The sequence below is a fragment of the Miscanthus floridulus genome, chromosome 11, assembly GCF_019320115.1.
Source record: "Miscanthus floridulus cultivar M001 chromosome 11, ASM1932011v1, whole genome shotgun sequence".
NCBI lineage: Eukaryota > Viridiplantae > Streptophyta > Magnoliopsida > Poales > Poaceae > Miscanthus > Miscanthus floridulus.
The window spans coordinates 25,597,869-25,603,868 of NC_089590.1; positions in this window are offsets into that span (position 1 = coordinate 25,597,869).

The window sequence follows — 6,000 nt, forward strand, 5'->3', positions numbered from 1 at the left end:
AATGGAACTCCTAGGTGACGTGGGTTATGTGGAATCTCACTTCTTTCTGTTTGGAGACAGTGTTAGTGTCGGTGCAAGCTAGGTGCATGGTTTGCGCTAGATGTACCATAGGCTCTGAGATCCTTTTGGATGCAACCGATGGTACCACTAGGTGACGAGGCTCAAGTGGAAGCTCATTTCGGTCCGTTTAGAGATAGTGCTAATCTTGACGCAAGATAAGTGCACGGTTTGCGTCGAACGTACCATAGGCTAGGAAATCATTTTTGATGCTCCCAATGGGTCATTTGGAATCTCTCCTCTTTCTGTTTGGAGGTAGTGTTAGCGTCGGTGCAAGATAGGTGCATGGTTTGCACTAGACGTACCATAGGCTCATAAATCATTTTGGTCGCACTCGATGGTACCACTAGGTGACGAGGCTCAAGTGGAAGCTCGTTTCGGTCCGTTTAGAGATAGTGCTAATGTTGACGCAAGATAAGTGCACGGTTTGCGTCGAACGTACCATAGGCTAGGAAATCATTTTTGATGCACCCAATGGACCTCCTTGGTGATGTGGGTCATGTGGAATCTCTCCTCTTTCTGTTTGGAGGTAGTGTTAGCGTCGGTGCAAGATTGGTGCATGGTTTGCACTAGACGTACCATAGGCTCAGAAATCATTTCGGTCGCACCCGATGGTACCACTAGGTGATGAGGCTCAAGTGGTAGCTCATTTTCGTACGTTTGGACATTGTGCTAATCCTGACGTAAGATAGTTGCATGGTTTGCATCGAACGTACCATAGGATAGGAAATCATTTTGGATGCACCCAATGGAACTCCTATGTGACGTGGGTCATGTGGAATGTCACTTCTTTCCATTTAGAGATAGTGCTAATCTTGACGCAAGATAGGTGCACGGTTTGTGTCGAGCGTAACATAGGCTCGGAAATCATTTTGCATGCACCCGATGGAGCTCCTTAGTGACATGGGTCATGTGGAATCTCTCTTCTTTCTGTTTGGAGGTAGTGTTAGCGTCGGTGCAAGATAGGTGCATGGTTTGTACTAGATGTATCATAGGCTAAAAAATCATTTTGGTCGTACCCGATGGTACCACTAGGTGACGAGGCTCAAGTGGAAGCTCATTTCTGTATGTTTGGACATAGTGCTAATCTTGACGCAAGATAGGAGCATAGTTTGCGTCGAATGTACCATAGGCTAGGAAATCATTTTTGATGCACCCAAAGGACCTCCTTGGTGATGTGGGTCATATGGAATCTTTCTTCTTTCCGTTTGGCGGTAGTGTTAGCGTCGGTGTAAGATAGGTGCATGGTTTGCGCTAGACGTACCATAGGCTCTGAGATCATTTTGGACGCAACCGATGGTACCACTAGGTGACAAGGCTCAAGTGGAAGCTTGTTTCGGTCTGTTTAGAGATAGTGTTAATCTTGACGCAAGATAAGTGCATGGTTTGCGTCGAACATACCATAGGCTAGGAAATCATTTTTGATGCACCCAATGGACCTCCTTGGTGATGTGGGTCATGTGGAATCTCTCATCTTTCTGTTTCAAGGTAGTGTTAGCATCGGTGCAAGATAGGTGCATGGTTTGCACTAGACGCACCATAGGCTCAGAAATCATTTTGGTCGCACCCGATAGTACCACTAGGTGACGAGGTTCAAGTGGTAGCTCCTTTTGGTATGTTTGGAGATTGTGCTAATCTTGATGCAAGATAGGTGCACGGTTTGCGTCAAACATACCATAGGCTAGGAAATCATTTTGGATGCACCCAATGGAACTCCTAGGTGACGTGGGTTATGTGGAATCTCACTTCTTTCTGTTTGGAGATAGTGTTAGTGTCGAAGCAAGCTAGGTGCATGGTTTGTGCTAGACGTACCATAGCTCTGAGATCATTTTGGACGCAACCGATGGTACCCCTAGGTGATGAGGCTCAAGTGGAAGCTCATTTCGTTCTGTTGAGAGATAGTGCTAATCTTGATGCAAGATAAGTGCACGGTTTACGTCGAATGTACCATAGGCTAGGAAATCATTTTTGATGCTCCCAATGGACCTCCGTGGTGATGTGGGTCATGTGGAATTTCTCCTCTTTCTATTTGGAGGTAGTGTTAGCGTCGGCGCAAGATAGTTGCATGGTTTGCACTAGACGTACCATAGGCTCAAAAATTGTTTTGGTCGCACCCGATGGTAGCACTAGGTGATGAGGCTCAAGTGGAAGCTCATTTTGGTATGTTTGGACATAGTGCTAATCTTGACGCAAGATAGGTGCATGGTTTGCATCGAACGTACCATAGGATAGGAAATCATTTTTGATGCACCCAATGGACCTCCTTGGTGATGTGGGTCATGTGGAATCTTTCTTCTTTCCGTTTGGAGGTAGTGTTAGCGTCGGTGCACGATAGGTGCATGGTTTGCACTAGACGTACCATAGGCTCACAAATTGTTTTGGTTGCACCCGATGGTACCACTAGGTGACGAGGCTCAAGTGAAAGCTCATTTCGGTACATTTGGAGATAGTGCTAATCTTGATGCAAGATAGGTGCACGGTTTGCGTCGAACGTAACATAGGCTCGGAAATCATTTTGCATGCACCCGATGGAGCTCCTTGGTGATGTGGGTCATGTCGAATCTCTCTTCTTTTCGTTTGGAGGTAGTGTTAGCGTCGGTGCAAGATAGGTGCATGGTTTGCACTAGACGTACCATAGGCTCAAAAATCGTTTTGGTCGCACTCGATGGTACCACTAGGTGACGAGGCTCAAGTGAAAGCTCGTTTTGGTCCGTTTAGAGATAGTGCTAATCTTGACATAAGATAAGTGCACGGTTTGCGTCGAATGTTCCATAGGCTAGGAAATCATTTTTGATGCACCCAATGGAGCTCCTTGATGATGTGGGTCATGTGGAATCTCTCCTCTTTCTGTTTGGAGGTAGTGTTAGCGTTGGTGCAAGATAGGTGCATGATTAACACTAGACGTACCATAGGCTCAGAAATCATTTTGGCCGCACCCGATGGGACCACTAGGTGACGAGGCTCAAGTGGAAGCTCATGTCGGTATGTTTGGACATAGTGCTAATCTTGATGCAAGATAGGTGCACGGTTTGCGTCGAACGTGCCATAGGCTAGGAAATCATTTTTGATGCACCCAATGGACCTCCTTGGTGATGTGGGTCATGTGGAATCTTTCTTCTTTCCGCTTGGAGGTAGTGTTAGCGTCGGTGCAAGATAGGTGCCTGGTTTGCACTAGATGTACCATAGGCTCAGAAATCGTTTTGGTCGCACCCGATGGTAGCACTAGGTGACGAGGCTCAATTGGAATCTCATTTCGGTACATTTGGAGATAGTGCTAATCTTGACGCAAGATAGGTGCACGGTTTGCGTCGAACATACCATTGGCTAGGAAATCATTTTGGATGCACCCAATGGAACTCCTAGGTGACGTGGGTTATGTGGAATCTCACTTCTTTCTGTTTGGAGACAGTGTTAGTGTCGGTGCAAGCTAGGTGCATGGTTTGCGTTAGATGTACCCTAGGCTCTGAGATCCTTTTGGACACAACCGATGGTACCACAAGGTGACAAGGCTCAAGTGGAAGCTCGTTTCGGTCCATTTAGAGATAGTGCTAATTTTGATGCAAGATAAGTGCACGGTTTGCGTCAAACGTACCATAGGCTAGGAAATCATTTTTGATGCTCCCAATGGGTCATTTGGAATCTCTCCTCTTTCTGTTTGGAGGTAGTGTTAGCGTCGGTGCAAGATAGGTGCATGGTTTGCACTAGACGTACCATAGGCTTAGAAATCATTTTGGTCGCACTCGATGGTACCACTAGGTGACGAGGCTCAAGTGGAAGCTCATTTCGGTCCGTTTAGAGATAGTGCTAATCTTGACGCAAGATAAGTGCACGGTTTGCGTCGAACGTACCATAGGCTAGGAAATCATTTTTGATGCACCCAATGGACCTCCTTGGTGATGTGGGTCATGTGGAATCTCTCCTCTTTCTGTTTGGAGGTAGTGTTAGCGTCGGTGCAAGATAGGTGCATGGTTTGCACTAGACATACCATAGGCTCAGAAATCATTTCGGTTGCACCCGATGGTACCACTAGGTGACGAGGCTCAAGTGGTAGCTCATTTTGGTACGTTTGGACATTGTGCTAATCTTGATGCAAGATAGTTGCATGGTTTGCATTGAACGTACCATAGGATAGGAAATCATTTTGGATGCACCCAATGGAACTCCTATGTGACGTGGGTCATGTGGAATGTCACTTCTTTCCATTTAGAGATAGTGCTAATCTTGACGCAAGATAGGTGCACAGTTTGTGTCGAGTGTAACATAGGCTTGGAAATCATTTTGCATGCACCCGATGGAGCTCCTTGGTGACGTGGGTCATGTGGAATCTCTCTTCTTTCTGTTTGGAGGTAGTGTTAGCATCGGTGCAAGATAGGTGCATGGTTTGTACTAGACGTATCATAGGCTCAAAAATTGTTTTGGTCATACCCGATGGTACCACTAGGTGACGAGGCTCAAGTGGAAGCTCATTTCAGTACGTTTGGACATAGTGCTAATCTTGATGCAAGATAGGTGCACGGTTTGCGTCGAATGTACCATAGGCTAGGAAATCATTTTTGATGCACCCAATGGACCTCCTTGGTAATGTGGGTCATGTGGAATCTTTCTTCTTTCCGTTTGGAGGTAGTGTTAGTGTCGGTGCAAGATAGGTGCATGGTTTGCACTAGATGTTCCATAGGCTCAGAAATCGTTTTGGTCACACCCGATGGTACCACTAGGTGACGAGGCTCAAGTGGAAGCTCATTTCGGTACATTTGGAGATAGTGCTAATCTTGAAGCAAGATAGGTGCACGGTTTGCGTCAAACATACCATAGGCTAGGAAATCATTTTGGATGCACCCAATGGAACTCCTAGGTGATGTGGGTTATGTGGAATCTCACTTCTTTCCGTTTGGAGACAGTGTTAGTGTTGGAGCAAGCTAGGTGCATGGTTTGCGCTAGACGTACCATAGCTCTGAGATCATTTTGGACGCAACCGATGGTACCCCTAGGTGACGAGGCTCAAGTGGAAGCTCGTTTTGTTCTGTTGAGAGATAGTGCTAATCTTAACGCAAGATAAGTGCACGGTTTACGTCGAACGTACCATAGGCTAGGAAATCATTTTTGATGCTCCCAATGGACCTCTGTGGTGATGTGGGTCATGTGGAATCTCTCCTCTTTCTATTTGGAGGTAGTGTCAGCATTGGTGCAAGATAGTTGCATGGTTTGCACTAGACGTACCATAGGCTCAAAAGTCATTTTGGTCCCACCCGATGGTACCCCTAGGTGACGAGGCTCAAGTGGAAGCTCATTTCGGTATGTTTGGACATAGTGCTAATCTTGACGCAAGATAGGTGCACGGTTTGCATCGAACGTACCATAGGATAGGAAATCATTTTTTATGCACCTAATGGACCTCCTTGGTGATGTGGGTCATGTGGAATCTTTCTTCTTTGTGTTTGGAGGAAGTGTTAGCGTCGGTGCAAGATAGGTGCATGGTTTGCACTAGACGTACCATAGGCTCAGAAATCGTTTTGGTCGCACCCGATGGTACCACTAGGTGACGAGGCTCAAGTGAAAGCTCATTTCGGTACATTTAGAGATAGTGCTAATCTTGATGCAAGATAGGTGCACGGTTTGCGTCGAACGTAACATAGGCTCAGAAATCTTTTTGCATGCACCCGATGGAGCTCCTTGGTGATGTGGGTCATGTGGAATCTCTCTTCTTTTCTTTTGGAGGTAGTGTTAGCGTCGGTGCAAGATAGGTGCATAGTTTGCACTAGATGTACCATAGGCTCAAAAATCGTTTTGGTCGCACTCGATGGTACCACTAGGTGACGAGGCTCAAGTGCAAGCTCATTTCGCTACGTTTGGACATAGTGCTAATCTTGACGCAAGATAGGTGCATGGTTTGCGTCGAACATACCATAGGCTAGGAAATCATTTTTGATGCACCCAATAGACCTC